Source organism: Mustela nivalis (assembly GCF_964662115.1).
Source record: "Mustela nivalis genome assembly, chromosome: 8".
Classification (NCBI taxonomy): Eukaryota; Metazoa; Chordata; class Mammalia; order Carnivora; family Mustelidae; genus Mustela; species Mustela nivalis.
This window is the reverse complement of record NC_139027.1, coordinates 55,424,506-55,442,094: the sequence shown is the minus strand read 5'-3', so window position 1 is coordinate 55,442,094 and position 17,589 is coordinate 55,424,506. Positions and strand designations below refer to the sequence as shown.

The following is a 17,589-nucleotide window of genomic DNA, read 5'->3' as shown; positions in this document are numbered from 1 at the left end:
TTAATAAACTTGTTTCTTTCAGCACAACTGTGAATGTCAAAGTCTTGTGGTTACTACACAAGGAAAATACGATTTATAAACAGCAAATTAATGGCCAAATTGTCAGTAACCTACTTCACTGAATATAAATAAACGTGTATCATAAAGGGTCATGTCGTTAATACGGCTTTGCTGGCTTTCTGGCAACCTCCACAGCTGCCTTCTACAATAGTTTTTTTGTGTGCTGGAGTATGAGGAGGAAGAAAAATTGGAGTGGAGATAGCATTCAATTCCATTTATGGCTCATCCATAAATGTCTCTGAGCGGCTGTGTCTGCTTGGAACACGGTGTTGTCCTAGTTGTGGAGCTCTTCCTCCATCTTTAGGGAAATCCCTTTTGAGGAGTCACTTCTTGAAGTCTGTCATAGCCGACTTGCTGGCGCAGTCACGGAAGTGAGAGAGTCCTTCACAAGACACCCAGCTTTGCTTCTGTTAGGAAAGATGGTCATATAAACAAACAAACAAACAAACAAACAGTAACAAGGACAAAATCTAAATTTCTAGCTTTCATTATGAAAGTCTTTTGTCTCTTAAGAAAGTTCTTCTGGTTCAGTGTCTTCAATGCGGCAATAAAGTATCTAGTTTATGTCACTTTTTATAGATGTATAGGTAGAAAAGAAAAGGATAGATCACTACTATCCTGTGCAGCATTTAAACTAGACATAAAATGGCTCAAAATTCAAGAATTCAAAAAATTCGGTAGCTTCTTAAGGAGTTAAAGGGTGAGATAATTAAGAATGCATTTCATTGGTCTGACATATCTTACTCAAGTTTACCTGAAAGCTAGGTTACATTTCCATGTTCATTGTCGGAAAAAATGCTTTAACATTATTTTATATACATACAAGCCTACATAAAGAAAACACAGTGCTATTTTTATTTACGGTTGTAGAGGATTCATGTACTCAATGGAAATTAGATAAATTGCTTCAAAGTTATGGGAGTTCTTTGGGATATATAAACATACTGAATGTGCATAAACTTTAAATACTCAGGTTCTGCTGAGAAAGGTCCCTGAAGCTGAACATAATTGCTTTGTTGGAAAAGAGGTAAAACTAAATTTTGCTAAGACACACAGCACCACTACTGTGAATTCAAAAAATACAACTTTCAGGGACTTCTAAATACATTGAAATATTCTTTAATTAATGCAGTTGATCCTGTAATTTTAGGGATTTATTGATACTGGCAGAAACATTTGCAAATAACTTAGAACACTTCATGACATGTTATGCATCTCAAAGGATTTCATTCACTTTCTTTTTCTTTTTTAGCTGCAATCAATAATTTCTTTCAAAACCCTTAATATGCTAAGATAGAGTATAGTTAAAAGATTGTTGGAAATTCTCAAAAGGAGGATTTATGAAAATAAATATGAACAACGATGAACTTTGTAGCATTACGTTATTTTCTTCCATTCACATAATTTTGAACAAGTTCTGCCTCTGTTTTCCATTACACCTAAATAGTTCTCATTTTTATGCAACACTGAGATATTAATGTGGGTGCATCAAATCAGAGTTTGGGTTCTTTGAACCTATCAAACTATTTTTTTTCCCAAATATCTGGGGTTTGATAAAACCCCAAATGCATACTAGAAGCACTTTTTCCATTAATTATTAAACCCATATGCATTTTGAGGAAAATTTGATCCATATGGGTTCTGGTCCATTTATGCTTTACTCATCAAAATACTTTTTCTTAAAGTCCATGTCCAAGAAATCTTTTGAGCCCCGTTAAGTTTTTTGAGGTTTGCCAAGAACAAACCAAGTTGAACATCGAAAGATTCAAGTTGGTTTGTAACCCTATACCTATGGAGCATTAGTGGGTTCTAAACTTGGAGTGAACACACGCTCTTATCCCTAATAGGTAGTTGGATGTACCTCCAGAGGGAAGCTGAAGGCCTGGTACAGAAAGCAAAAGTTAGACATACGTCAACATAGGCACCAGATAATCCTAGAATGCATCATAATTCATTAAAATTTTACTTTGATTATATGATTTTTGGTACATAGATCTCTTGGTAGAGAAAAATGGGAATGCAGCCCATAATTTTTTTACTTTTATATCTCTTCCTTTCCAAATGTCTACTTGGGAAGTGAGTTTTTTGTTGTTCGTTTCATTGTCATTGTGTGTTTTGTGTCTTTTGCCTTTTCTCCCCCTGCAACTAACAGGCTAAGTCAAATGAAGCCATAGGTGAATGTAGATTGGATTTTAAGGCACCATTCTTTGATGAGACTGGGTTGTTTATCTCAAAAATCCAGAAAAGGACAGTCAAAAGATGGTTATAAGTAAAATAATATACTCTCTCAAGAATTCAGGGAAAAGACAATCTAACACTTGGAGTTTTGCCAAAAAAGAGTCCTTATCTTCTAAGGGGGGCTGGAGGGCTCAGTCGGTTAAGCTGTCTGCCTTCAGCTCAGGTCAGGGTCTTGGGATCAAGCCCCGTCCCGGCTCCCTGCTCAGTGGGGACCCTGCTTCTCCTTCTGCCTCTCCCTCCCGTTCCTGCTCTCTCTCTCTCTCTCAAATAAAAAAATAAAATCTTTAAAAAAAAAAAAAAGAGATAGAAAGAGAGAGACATCTTATCTTCTAGAGATCTCTATTGAAATATATGCAGATGACATGACATGATTTCTGGGATTTACTTCAAATTTCAGCTGGAGGTAAAGATGCAGATGGAGATATAGATAAAGGAAGATAACTGTCATTGCTGGAGACTGGGCATCTTGATGTTCATTACAGCATTCTGTTTTCTTTAGTTTGTGCATTGGTAATCTCCTAGGCCTTCCATACATGCTTTGGGTTCGCCTTAGCCATTTGTCACAGTAATCCCAGGAGCAGTACCAGGCCTCAGCTGAACCACGCATCTCTCCTGCCACAGAGAACATCTGCAGAAACCTTGCACATCACTCTGATGCATGAACAAATTTGAAAGTGTGAGAAAGTTCACACTCCATGGGATAATTCTTTACTAATGGGGGACAAAACTGCTGGATGATTTCAGAGTGCATCTTACATGGAAATTCAGAGGGTTCCTAATGGACCCCCTAGTGTGATCCATTTGATCACACACCCTGGATGGGTCTTTTCTTCTTCCTTGTTATGCTTGTTTTGGAATCTTTCTCCTGTACCTTGTGATTATCTTCTTAAAGAAACCTTCTGGGTCAAATCCTTATAGTAATTTCAAAATGCACATGGTCTTATAGCCTAAGTAAGCCCTTATCTCTCGGGCTAAAGATATTGGTGTTTGAAATTTTTCATAATAAAAAGTTTTGTAAAAGTTTTTACCTTTTTTCTCTCTATATAATAAAATCTAAATTTTATTTTATTTAAAAATGCATGAATAAGTTCTTTAACAGTTGGAATTTTGTATGGGTACTGTTTTATGATTTAAAGCCTTTTATTGATTATCCAATCAAAATTCTGTCACAGAAATATACACATAAATTGAAGCTTTATTATTGTTTTTTCAAATGTCCTGTAATCATAGGGTTTTAAGCATTAAAATATTTATTCTGAGTTAACATTACAAATACCTGTGGTATTTAACTGATTGAAAATAATTAGAATATATTTTAAAGCTTAAAATATTATTAAAGGTAAGAGTAAAATTTATTGGAAACATCTCTTAATGAAATGGATAGAGCTTTTTTCCAATTTGTTCATATATTATAGAATATTATTACAGAATGATGAAGATTTCATCTTATTCTTATTTTTCATGATAATAAATGTAAATTCTGAAAAAACTTGTTTGCATAAACAAGTAGGTGCATATAGAGAGAATTTTGTAATGGTGTCCATTCAGTTCCTTGAAATTATTCTGAGTTACATTGAAAATTATATTGTGATTTATCATCAAAAATTATTTCTATCTGATAACTTGATTAGTTGTTCCCGCAATTTCCTTGATAACAAAAAGTTGGAAATCAACTTTCTCACAAAAGGACTTGTTAGGGTCCTTCACCAATATCTTGAATCATCTGTCTGTTTTGGCAATGTACCCTCAAGGAATGTACCATTAAAGAATAAAATGACTGAAAGAGATGCCATTTTTTTAAAACAAAGTAAACAATTTTAAAAGGGGTGATTGTTTATGTTTTTGTCACACACATTTTTATGTAAATTGAGATATAATTCATATATCATAAAATTCACCTTTTAAAGTGGGTGGGTTCAGTGGGTTTTAGTAAATTCACAAAGTTTCACAGCCATTATCACTCTATAATTCCAGAATATTTTCGTCACTCCCAGAAGAAACTCTGTTACTATTAGCAGCCACACACATTCCCCGCTCAACCAAGCCTCTGAAAGCCATTAATCTACTTTCTGTCCACGTGAGCTACTTATCCTAGCCATTTAATGTAAATGGAATCTTACAATATGCGGTTTCTTATGTCTGATTTCTTAAACTAAACTTAGTGCAAAATGTTCAAGGTTCATCCATCCGGTGGCATGTGTCAGTATTTTATTCACTTATGCCATATTACGCTCTATGTATACACAATATTTTCTTTAATCTTTCATTATTTGATGTTTGTATTGTTTGTCTTGTATTATTTGATGTTTGGGTGTTTGTATTGTTTCTACTTCCTAGCTATTATTAAAAATGCTATTATGAACATTGATGTGCTTTGTGTAGACATGTTTCAGTTCTCTTGTGTATATGTGGAAGGAGCTGCAGGTACAACAGTGAAAAACATGATCTCTGCTTTGTTGGAGTTTATAGTTCCAGGATGATAAAGGATGGGAAACAAACAAACAACAAACAAACAAATCCTTATTCTTGGCCAGGATGATATTTTTTATATATCTCTGTAATACCATCTTTAATATCTGGTATAATGTCTTAAATGTATTTAATACACAATAAAGGTGGGGGGGCTGGGTGGCTCAGGAGGTTAAACCTCTGCCTTCAGCTCAGGTCATAATCTCAGGGTTCTGGGATCGAGCCCCGCATTGGGCTCTCTGCTCAGCAGGGAGCCTGCTTCCCCCCACTCTCTCTGCCTGCCTCTCTGCCTACTTGTGATCTCCGTCTGTCAAATGAATAAATAAAAATTCTTAAAATTCACAATAAAGATGGAATAATTTATTTTTATATGGTTGCTGCCCTATAACTTGGTTGGGAAGATTAGGTTATGCATACAGAGTAAGGTGAGATGTATACAAGAAAAAAATGATTTTATAGGTTTCCTCCTATTGTAGGGGAAAGGGATGTGTGAGAGTTTGAAAACCTAGTCCTCCAAGCTTGATGCTTAAAGACAGAGAAAACCTCAAACAATGCACCTTTTCCACAAAGCTGCCTGTTGTACCTATTTATGTGTGTTCTGCTCAGCATTTTCTCAAACTGTCGTATGTAGAAAAATCACCTGGGGATCTTTTTTAAATGCAGATTTTGATTCCATAGGTCTGAGGGTCCAGAATCCTCCATTTCTAGTAAACTTCTACAAGATGCCTATGCTGCTTCAGACCATATATCAAGTGGCAGGGCTCTATACCCCTTTTTTTTCAAAAGCAAAGAAACAAGAGATATGAATGAGATATGATGAATTAGACAGGGAAAATTCCCTCCAGATTTTCAGAGGTAACTGAATGGCTGCAGAATTGTTTGTTGATGAGAAGGCCTAGAAAAATCACTGGAGTCTTCATACAACCCACCGCATCCTATGAGAAAACCAGCAGAGAGGGAATAAGGGAACTCTTATCTTCCTGAATGATGTCATTTATGCTGAAACTTAATTATAAGCGAACATCCATCTTTCCTGTCAAACAATGCAGTGTACATAGGCCAAATCATTTTTAATGTAAATATAAATGGTTCTTGTGTGTAGCCGCTGGGGAGATGGCTAATACGGGGGAGGAGGAGGAGGATGGAAAGCTAATTCTACTTCGTGAAGGAAAAATTGTCTCAGTGTCTTGATATTCTGTAACTATTAGGAAAAGGAAAATCCCCATAAATGTTGGTAATAGGGAATTGGCTTGCCAGTGTCCAAAATGCAGAGATTTATCTTGAACATTTTTACTTTATTTCTGCTTTCCAGTCAGATAGTCAACCTATAAATATGTGCTTTTCCTATCAGCATGATAGTTTGTTTCTTTTTTCATTTATATGGTTGAGTTTTCTGGCACATTTCTGTTCCCACAAACATTTCTCTAGAGTTTCATATATAAAGAAGCTTTAAGTAAAAGACGAATTTGGTAAAAACCAAAAATTACTCATTGAAACTAGTATACTATGTTGTGAAATCAGAAAATATAGAAACCATAAGCTCCTCTTATTGGTGTATAAACTCATGTATTTGGGACTGTTGCACAACTGAAACTGTCCAATTTCAAAAGCTTGTAAAGTACCAGATAACTCTGTGAATCTTGATGGGAAAAATAGACAACCCAAGTCCCACAGCATATTGGGCATGAGTCTAGCAAGAAGGTGATTCCAGGGAAGTAAGAGTATAGATACTAACCAAGTAGTGCGGGTGGGATGAAAAATATCTGTGGTCTTCTACACATGCATGTATAGGGTACAAATTTACCCACTATAGGCAGAAACATCTAGGCAATTTTGGAATAGAGTTCTAAAATCAACGATTACTTACATGGACTTTTTTTGTGTGCCTGCTAATGTGTGTAGGACTGTATTAGGTGATTGCTAATGTGTGTAGGACTGTATTAGGTGATATGAAGAGGTGTAGGGCATTGTTCCTACAGTCAGTAAATGACAAGCAAACCCTGGCAAGTATACTCATACATAGACACTAAAATATCACTCATGTTGTAAGGTAATGCTCATTTGAAAGCAGGATGGGGAAAAAGAGAGTGAGAACTGCCTTCTGTCTTCTGTCCGTGATGCTTAGGAGACTTCTAGGCCATGATCTGGGTACATGGGACTCTGGAATTGTCCATTCCAATGACCCTGGGCTGGCTCCCAGGGTTGTGCATTGGGGACATCTTGTTGCTGCAGGGCAGACTTAGGCTACCTCACTGCTCTCCATTTGCATGGCCAACTCTCATGAGTCCATAAGGCCACTTTAGACATAGGGATCCCAAGATGATTTCTGACAAGTGTTGTGAAGCCATCTGGAGGGAGCTGTGTGCTCTTGACAAAAAGGGTCATTGTGTTGCCCAGGGCATACTTAGGCTTCTTTACCTCAACAGACTTCTAAGTTGTGATGAAAAATTGGAATTAGAACTCAAACTTGGGACTCTTACTTCCAGTATCATTTCTCTGTTTATACATTTTATTCACTGTGCGTTTTCATTTTCCACCCCCAAAATAAAGTATTACATTTTTTTTTTTTTTGAGCAAGCACTGAAGTAGAAAGAAAGAACAGGAACAATTGTCCTCCCACCAACTCTGACCATTTGTTTCAAACTCTTAATGCCACTCATTCCCCCACTTTTTTTAGTTCGAAGAGAATCAGAAAGGGGAGAGGAAAGAGGGAGAGGGAGAGGGAGAGGGAAAAAGAGGGACAAAGAGAAAAGTTTCCTCTGGAGTTGGTTGTATCCAACCAACCTACTCCTCAGGGAGTAAAGGCAGAGCTGTTTGATGGAACAGGAATAAGAGAAGGATACACCTGTAACTATTATACAGACATATACGTACAGCAATTGTCTGTCTGTCTATCTATCTATCTATCTATCTATCTGTCTAACTATCATCATTCCATCCACCCACCCATTCACCCATGTATCTGGCTCTTCATTCTTGCTTCCTAGATGACCTAGAATTAAGATGATCTCCTCCTTACAGTGCCTGAAGCAGAAATCGGTGGTAGTAGTCCATACTTCATGCTGGGTACACGTTGTCTGACTCAGTTTTGTGGTTGGGAAAAAGATCCTTCCTCTTCAGTGACTTTCTAGAAGTGACCTGAAAGAAAAAGCTTCAATAGTTTCCACAGTGGCCCTGTCGCTGGCACCAATGCCCACACAGCTGTCAGCAGCTAATGAGTGTGGTGAAGAGGTGAGGAGGTGGTGGCGGTCAGCTTCCTTGGTGATCTATTCGTCATGTTTCTATAATCATGGCTGTGTAGTCGGAGCTTTGGTTTTTATTACCCTATTTTTGTATAAGCTGGGTTTCTAGCTGAAAATGTCTATCTTGTTCTTCTGTTATGAATCCACTAAATCTGAACTTAGTGGCCTCTCCATAAGGATAAGCTTTCTCCAGCATTGTCAAAGTGGCCTTGTGAGAGGAGATGTATTTTGGACCATGTAACCCCGGTATCATTTGAGAATACATTACTCCAGTCCTCTTAGACCCTAGAGTAATAGAAATTTTTAAAAAGAAAGAAGATGAAACCAAAATTTTCATTACATTTCTTTTAAGGGAAATCACAACAGCAAATTAATTGCACCAGTTAGTCAATAAAAAATAACTACCTATAAAAGGCTGTTTAGGCTTGGGATGAGTTAAGAAAATACTTAGGATGAAGTCATTGCCCACAGTGGAGCGGGAGATGTGCTCAGCGTTGTCACAGGTAAGCTACCAAAAGTAAACGTGTTTTTCCAGGCGGAGAAATAAAATGTTTGTATGTTAGAGGAGTTTTGGGAGATTTTGAGGGCAAATATGTGATCTGTACCTTTATTCAAATATAACATTTCTTGAGCACAGATCCATTAATATGTGTGCTTTGGAAAAAATACTGGTAATAGAAGGAATGGAAAGGGAAGCATGCTATTGTGTTTCACAGAATCTAAGATAGCTTTGATTGTAAGATGCACCATTATTTTATGTACTACTAAGAAAGAAAAAGCATTGCTAATTAAATTATGTCATGCCATTGATTGGAAGATGCAGTCCAATTTCACAGATGTTAAAGTGTAAAAAACAAATGCAAGTCTTAGACTTGATAGCATTCAGTGTATCTCCTGTTTCAAAGATATACAACACATTTTAATAGCTCTGAGAAGTCCCATAGGGAAAAAAAAATCTGTTTTACTCAGCTTTCCCCCAATTTTCTAACTTAAAGTGTTTTCATTGGGCAAATATCTTTATGAGCTCATGCGTTAAAACGTAGTTGATGGATTTTAATTCATCACGGTTCTAATACTATTGAACTTCAACTTGTTGAATCTCTGGCTACAAGACTCTCTTCCAGTTTTGTCTTGAGTCCTTTGGGCATGGTTGCTAATCGTGGAGAACTGTCTTGCTTTCTGTATATCAAGTTTCTGATCTGATCTTCTGTATTTCCTTCCATGTTCCTGGAATCAGTCATTTTATTTTATTTTTTTTTTTAAAGATTTTATTTATTTATCAGAGAGAGAGAGCACAGGCAGACAGAATGGCAGGCAGAGGCAGAGGGAGAAGCAGGCTCCCCGCTGAGCAAGGAACCCGATGTGGGACTCGATCCCAGGACGCTGGGATCATGACCTGAGCCGAAGGCAGCTGCTTAACCACCTGAGCCACCCAGGTGTCCCTGGAATCAGTCATTTTAAAAGTTTACTCTTCAAGATTTCAAAAAAATTTTTTAACTAAAAAAAATTCTAATTTTTTTTTTAGTTTATCATCTCATTTCTGACTTTTGATTCTGGCTTATGTTTTTCTTTCATGCCTTTTCTTTCATTTCCTTAATGTCTTTTAGTTCACTTAGGAATAGGATACTACAGTTCTGATCTATATTTTGAATATGTCTTTCTGGCATGCTTTTATTTTCTGCAATAGTAATATTCTGCTGTTCTTTTTCTGATATTAACTTTGTGTAGAATATTTTTCTGTGGATCTTTTTAATGTGAAATTAGTTTTATAAGGTGGCTTGATTCAGAGAGCTTTTCAAGCTTCACAGATCCATCTTTGCTGTTGTTTTTATGTAGTTTTAAAAAATATGGTGGCTGTCTTCAAAGATTCCTGCTTACCTCCCCATTTTTACCTATACCACATTTTCTTCCTCTCTATCATTCCTGACATGCTCAAATTCGATTCTACTTCTCGACCCTTCAGTATGGGGTTCTGTCTGGGAAGGAAGTCATGAAAAGTCAGTTTCAAGACTGTCTAAGTGCGCAAAATCCTTCCCAGATCCAGCTGCTGTTCTCATATTAGCTCTGTGCACTTTTCTGTGAATACCTAGTCACCATTTCAGCTTTCTCTTCACCCCATTGCTTCCTCCTGCTTTTACCTGCATAGATAAGATACCATGCTGTTCTGTACCTGTTGGTGGTTTATCTCTACATGCTTCTATTTTGAGTTTTATGGGAATACTTTACTATCTAGTTTTGTTCTTACTTTATGAGTTTCGGTTTTGCTGTTTAATTGGCCTGCCAATATTTTAGGGATTATGCAAGATCTAGCAGCTAGGCTGCTACTACCACTGTCCTATTTCTAGAATCCTCTGGAATACCCTTTTAATGGCATAACCATTTCGGTCTTATGGAGTCATAATCTGCAGAGTCTTGGTTTGATAAATGCTATCCTGATCTATTAGGACCATTAATGTTGGCTTAGGGGTATTCTACTCAGTGCTTGAGAAAAAATCATTATCTTCTAGTTTGATTAAAATCTCTAATGTCAATCATAATAGTGATTATAACTTCTTCATACTATAAATGGCTTTTCCATTTATAGAATACTTGTGCAACCATTATTTTAGTTAATCCTACTAACAGTCCTGTAAAGTGCATAGACCAAGTAATGCTTATTTTGGAGACGAAGATTTGGAAACTCAGAAAAGTTAATTACCTTCTCCAAGTTTGCACAGCTGGGAGGTGGCACAGCTGAGAATTCTCCCTGTCATTCAGTGTCATAGTCACACTTCATGCTATTAACCTAATCAAGCAAAGAGGCTGAGATCTTCTGCCTTGTGTATGAACACATCTGCATGAAACAGGGATCTTTGATCTTTGCTCTGAAAAGGATAGAAACTTCTGCTCAAGAGAGATGTTCTGGGGGGAGATTCTAGACAAAAATTCAACTAAATACTACCTTAGTCTGTTCAGGCTGCTATAACAAAAATACCATAGACTGGGTGACTTTGCCAACAAACGTTTATTTCTCATAGTTCTGGAGACTGGGAACTCCAAGGTCAATTGCCTGCAGATTCAGTGTCTGGTGAGAGCCTACTTCCTGATTCAAAGATGGCTGTCTTCTTTCTGTGGCAGAATGGGAGCAAAAGAACTCTCTGAGGTCTCTTTTATAAGGGTACTAATCTCTTCCCATAGGTCAAATGCCATCACCCTGAGGGCTAGACTTCAACATATGACTTTTGAATGAGGCACAAAACTTCAGTCTATAGCACATATATAAGCTTTTGCCTCATACTGACCACTGAATGGAACCTCTCATGTTGGTGTGTTGGACTTTTCCACATAAGTCTCAGATGTTGCTTTGATATAGAGCAGGACAGACTTAATGGTCTGACCAGTGCCTCTATTTTCCGGGATCTTAATCTGAACAGAGGTTAGAGCTGTTTCCTTAAATATGGAAGAAATTCCATGCCCTTCTTACCACATTAGCCACAAGGGAGAAGAGAGGGAGAGCCGGGACAAAGAACAATAGTCAAATGTGGGGTTTTAATGGGTGTGTGCCACAGGTACTCTTGAGATGTAAAGATCTTTTCTAGTCACACTGGAAGACTCTTCACCCCATCCCTACCTTCCACTCCCCCCCACTTCCCCCTGCCCCTTGGTGCTGGAACATAGCAGTGCTATTGGTCTAGATCCACATCAGGGACTTTCCTCTTTGGAGTTGGGGTGAGGAGCAGTGACGAGGGTGGAAAGTGGTGAGGAGATGAAGGGAAATTCAAGCTTTGACTTTTGTCTATTAGAGAAAGGAAGTTAGACTAACTGGAAAATCATTTAGAAGTGGGAAGAAGTCATGTCCTTCTCTTTTTCAAATGTGTGTGCTTCCTTCTCCATATGAAGCTTTCTCCCCAAGGCTCTCCAGCACCCTTCCAGCCTTATGACTTTCCTAATCCTCTGATTTCTAAGGATCCTGGACACCTTTCTAACTCCAGATACCTATTTGTCATTTCTCCTCTTTCACCTGTTCTTACACACACATTCATGTTTCTGTCAAAGAAATGCAAAGTTGCCTCTTTTCATGACACTTCTAACGAAAGTATTAGCTGCTTGAGGCAAAGGCTGATTGCTATGTCCCTTTTTATTGGCTCAAGACCTAGTAAAGAGCTTTCCACACATTACTAGCTAAAAAATGATATTGGTTGATGAGATTTATAGGTAAATATACATCAATTTCTAGAAAAAAAGGGAAACAACTTTTCTTTCCTGAAATTTCACCTGTAGGACTCAACAACCATCATGGTTCTGAAAAGAAAGCAATATTTGAAGGGAGAAGCAAGGTACAGGTGTTTTTGTTTGTTTGTTTGTTTTGTTTTGTTTTATGTTTTTTTAAGGCAGTAGGGTGACATAAGAGAACATGAGAAGCTGGGCAGACCCATGGCCATATCTCAGATTTGAATATTAAGCTGTATTTCTTACCAAGAGCAAGGATCAACAAACTAAAGCCCATGGACCAAATATAACCAGTTTCCAGTTTTGTTTTGTTTTTCTTTTTAAATAAGCTCTATACCCAGCATAGAGTTCAATGAAGGGCTTGAACTCACAACCCTGAGATCTTGAACTGAGCTGAGATCAAGAGCTGGATGCCTAACCAACTGCCCTGAGTCTCCCAGGGCAACCACCCTGAGTCTCCAGTTTTTATAAATAAAGTTTTATTGAAACAGAGTCATACTCCTTTGTTTACATATTGTTTATGGCTGCTTTCATACTACAGTGACTGAATTGGATATTTGTAGCAGAGACCTCATGGCCTGCACAGCCAAATAAATTAACCATCTAGCTCTTTACAGAGAAAGTTTGCTGATCCCTGTCCCAGAGAGAGAGCACTTGCATATACTAAAACTGGAGGGAGTCTTTCCTGTTTGGATTTAACTTCTTTTCTTTCCCTGCTCTGCTTTCAATGTCAAGGGGAGGTTATAATGATACTTCATGGGCCCCAGTGCTCTCCCTTCTCTCCTGGAAAATCAAGGAAAAAAAAAAAAAAGAGAGAGAGAGAGAGAGAGAGAGAGAGAGAGAGAGAGAGAGAGAAAATAAAAGAAAGAAGAAGGAAGGAGAAGAAGTTCATAGCAGAACCTTTCTACTCTTTGGAAACTCACATAGGCTATTGCCCCTAATTCCTTGGCAAGTAGAATGTGAAGGTGATGCTAGAATAATATGTTAAATATATCTTCCTTTTCTGGAAAAACAGCCTTTTAGGTATAGCACTGCTCATACCCATTGTACATCTATCTCATTAAAGGTTATATTGCTTTAAAATGAGCTTCTGGTTGAGATAATAGTATTGGATCAAGATTTAGTTTATATTGAAACAGTTTGATTGGAATATCATAGTATGAAGAAGCAAGGAAAAGGCCAAATGTGCTTACATTAGATGTAATTTAGTAAAAATGGAAAGTTCAGGCGTTTCTGGCATATAGAGAACATTTATAGCATTTTGGCTTTTCACATTCATCTTTTAAAGTTCCCAGTTACAACATTTTCTTTTCTTGGCTCCTTAAAAATAATGAATAATTTTTCTCTGTGCCCATAGCTTGAAATATTTTGGTATATATTAATTCAGAAGATAAAATTTCTTTTGGAAATGTTCACTTTAGCCTGAATATTAAAAATGGAAAGTCTACTAGCTATAATTCTAAAATTACCAGTAACATTGGTTTCATATTATGAAATTGTTTTGAGAACCTTATTCAGGGGTCTGGAAGTAGTAACCATCCAATCAGAGTATCAACGCCAGACTTGGGTTCTGATTTAAGGAGTGTCTCCATCTGCCCACACTTTTTCATCAGCATTAGCCCTGTGCTTTAGTAAGCACCAAAAATTAACCTGCTAAAAGCCATGCCTACCCTACAGCTTGTGAGGAATACATTTCTGGGGACTGTTAAGATGATGTATTTCAGTGTCTACTGTCTGCAAAATATTTGTCTTTTTCTACTTATAGGCAGTTGATAGGTTATTTCCTTGCCTCCTTTATGTTAGGATTGGCCTTTTCTCTAACCACTGAAATGTGAGAGGAAGTTTTGGATATAATTTCTGGTTGTAAGTTTTAAGAGCCTGCACAAGAATCACCACTATCACTTCCTCTTTTCATGAGCTTTAGCCATCAGCAACATTTAATATAATGTTGGCTTTGCACATCTGGGTTCCAGAGTTGGATGATATAGAGATGAGGACTCAGCCAGCCTGTGAAGGATATGTAGTCAGTGCAGGAATTACACCTTTGTGTTTTAAGCCACAGGGATATATGGTCTCTTTTGTTACTGCAGCATAACCTGGACTTTCCTGATTGATTCAGTATATCTGGGATAGCTTTAAAAAAATAATTGGTATTTGCCATAGTGAGGGTTGGTTCTATAGGGAAATAATCATTTATTTAAAAAAAATAACTTACATGAATGTTTGCTATAAGATTGTAGTCAGTGATTTCATATTAGTATGCCTCTGTGACACAATATCCACTTTCTACTGTCTGCTCACCTTTGTTGTTGCTGTTGCTCCTTATTTATGTTATTCCCAAGAAAGAAGAGATTTGAAGTCCAGCTCTCAATCAGCATCCCCTGAAGAAAGCAACCCTAAGATGGAATTAAATGCTATTAGGCCGGGGGGAAATGCAACTAGAGAACAACAAGCTATTAGCAAATTGGGTTGCTTTCAACATAACATAACATAACATAACGTAACGTAACGTAACGTAACGTAACGTAACGTAATATAACATAACATAACATAACATAACATAACATAACATAACATAACAGGATAATATAAATATGGATGAGCATTCTAGTCCAAGTTTTTATTGTGAAAGGTACAGATGATATGAGTGGAGGAGAAGCTGAGACAAAGATTTAGCCAGAAAAACACATTTTTGTGTATGCCAGACCACTTAATCCATTTCTTCCCTCACTTTTTAAGCCCAGGCAATATAATTGTTAACAATTTGTGACCTTTTTAAACTCACAGTGACCAAGGCTGTTCCCATACTCTTACAAATCGGGTACTTGAACCGTTTTAGCTGTACTAGCCTTAGACAGGCTTCTTCTCTTCTCTTTGTGGGCAAGAATCTCTTCCAAAGACCTCTTCAGACCTCAGCATATCCAGACCTTTGAGAAGGCAGCTGTCGAAGGAAAGAAGCCATTTAAGCTGGTCAATGTGGGTTTATGACTTCATAGAACAAAGCAATGTTCTTTGCCTATTGTTCCATCTATAGCCACATGCACATATTAGCAGCAATAATAAAATATTGCTGCATTATCCCCAAAGCATCGGCCTCTGATAAGATAAAAGCTTTTTTCCCAGAGGGGTTGGTTAGTGTATGGGGGTGGGAGATTGGAAAGGAAAGAATACATTAACCTCATGGTTCTGATAGAAATGGGCTCTTCCGTTATGAAGAAAATGTACACGTTAAACATGTGTGACTAGCAAAATTATAAGAGATCGGTTACCTTTTCACTCTACTTATCTCAGTTTATAGACTAGTAAGTGGTTAGAATGCTGCAGACTGCTCACTGGGAAGAGGCCTATGAAAAACATATGAATCAGATCCCTCTCCTTCCCCCCCCCCCAAAAAAAAGAAAGAGAGAGAGAGAGAGAGAGATCAAGAGAGATTATTGAGGTATTGAGTGAGAGGAAACTCAAAATATATCCCAGATATCTATAGCGTTGTCCTAGGCTCTTATAACATCCTTGGATGAAACTATTACTTCTGGCTTATTTTTCTTTATTATATTCTTCAGTATGAGGATATATGTAATATAGCATACACATAAATAATGAAGTAGAATAGTAAAATGAATGAGTGTAAATTCATCCCTCAATTATAGAACCAAACCTTGTTGTAATTGCTTATACACTCCTCCCATATCATGTGCTTCTGCCTTCTCCAAGCCTAAGGATGAACTTTGTGTTGCTTTGTTTTACTTAAAAATCATTCTCCCTCCTCTCTCTCTCTCTCTGTCTCTCTCCCACATACACATACATCCATATAGAGTGTTGCTTGATTTTGATGGTCTCTTTGAGCTATATACAAATGATACACCTTGCATGCTCTGCTGGGACTTGATATTTTTATTCAATATTTAAGATGCACCCATGTTGTTTGTGAAGTTCTAGTCTGTTTTCTTGCCCTCTAATTTCCTAGTATGTGACTATACTACAATTTGTTCATCCACTTTTTTTTTTTTCCTTGCTGGTGGGCATTTAAGTTGTTTCCTAGATTTTTTTTTTTTTGATTGCTGTGAACAGAACTGCTATGAATATTTTTATTCATGTCTCCTGAGACACATGGGCAAAAGTTTATTTGATTATTGCTCTGGGTTGTAAAACAGGTGAATATTCCATTTTATCACACACTGTTACATTTCTTCCGAGTGATTCTCTCAGTTTGCTTTCCTTTCAGTGACATATATGAACAAATATATCCACATTTTCACTCTTTAATATTATGAGATGTCTTAATTTATGCCAATCTAGTATATAAACGGTATCTCATTGTGGTCCTAATTTGCATCTCCATGATTGCTAATGAGTTTGAGCATTTTCGCAAATATTTATTAGCAATTTGTGTCACCCCTGACTTTTTTTTTTTTTTTTAACTAGCAAGGTAACTACCTATTCAGTTCTCATTAAGAAGGAAAGAGAAGTCAGTTGATTAAAGTCTTTTATAATTAAATCCACAATTGGTAGATGATAGATGACCAGAAACTAAAGTGAGAGCACTAGTTTCTCTCTGTGAAAGCAGAACAGTAAGCTATAGTGCCCTTGGGAATTCCTGAAATCCTATACTTGTAAAACAATTTGTTCCTAATAAGGAACAATGAATTACATCTATAAATAACGATACATGATAATTGGGGATTTTCTGTATTCCCATAGATAAATTATATGTTGTGGTTGCAAGCAACAGAAACCCCCTTTGGCTAACTTAAGCCCCAAAAGAATATTCATCACCATTCTGTTTATAATAACAAAAAAACTGGAATAACTGAAATGTCCCTCAAGAGGAGATGGGTGAGTGAATTATTGGTAGTCATGGCATCTTGTGTAATGACCCCACTGAGACTGTACATGATTCCCAAGGAAATCTGGGTGCTGTTACCAACAGAAAGGGTAGCATGTATGCTGGGAGGAAAACACCAGCTCCCAAACCCCTTGACTAACTGGATGTTTTCTTAGGTAGAAAGCATTGCTAATCTCCAAAGAAGAGACATGGAATTTGAATGGGGAAAATATGTGTTTTTAACATCATCCATCATGAGAAAATACTGTTAGATTATTTTTCCAACTAGACTGGCATTCCTTTTGGCTGAGGTTTTGTAGACTATGTTAATAGCCAATAAGATAAGAATTTGTGTCAAGGTGTGATGATGGTAATGACTTGGCCCAGGGAAGGGGTATGTGCCAAATCCAGTGCCGGCAAGGATCCATTCATAAGTACGCTCCTATCCAATCAGTAATTGTGAACCACTGGGAGAGGAATGATATCCCTATTCACTGAGGGAATAGCGGACTGTTAGAATTTCTTTGGGTCCTGTCACTAATAGGGATT

General features: G+C 37.2%; 1 long non-coding RNA gene across 1 annotated transcript in view; it reads right to left on the bottom strand.

The window, feature by feature from the left end:
* Positions 1-15,179, bottom strand: part of LOC309871274 — a 28,323-nt gene extending 13,144 nt beyond the window's left edge. Inside the window, exons 1-4 of the long non-coding RNA XR_014315164.1 lie at positions 15,068-15,179; positions 14,520-14,599; positions 7,787-7,905; positions 111-467 (exon numbers count right to left, since the gene is read on the bottom strand). This is a non-coding gene — a long non-coding RNA (uncharacterized lncRNA). The remainder of the gene's footprint in view (positions 1-110; positions 468-7,786; positions 7,906-14,519; positions 14,600-15,067) is intronic.
* Positions 15,180-17,589: the final 2,410 nt, after the last annotated feature.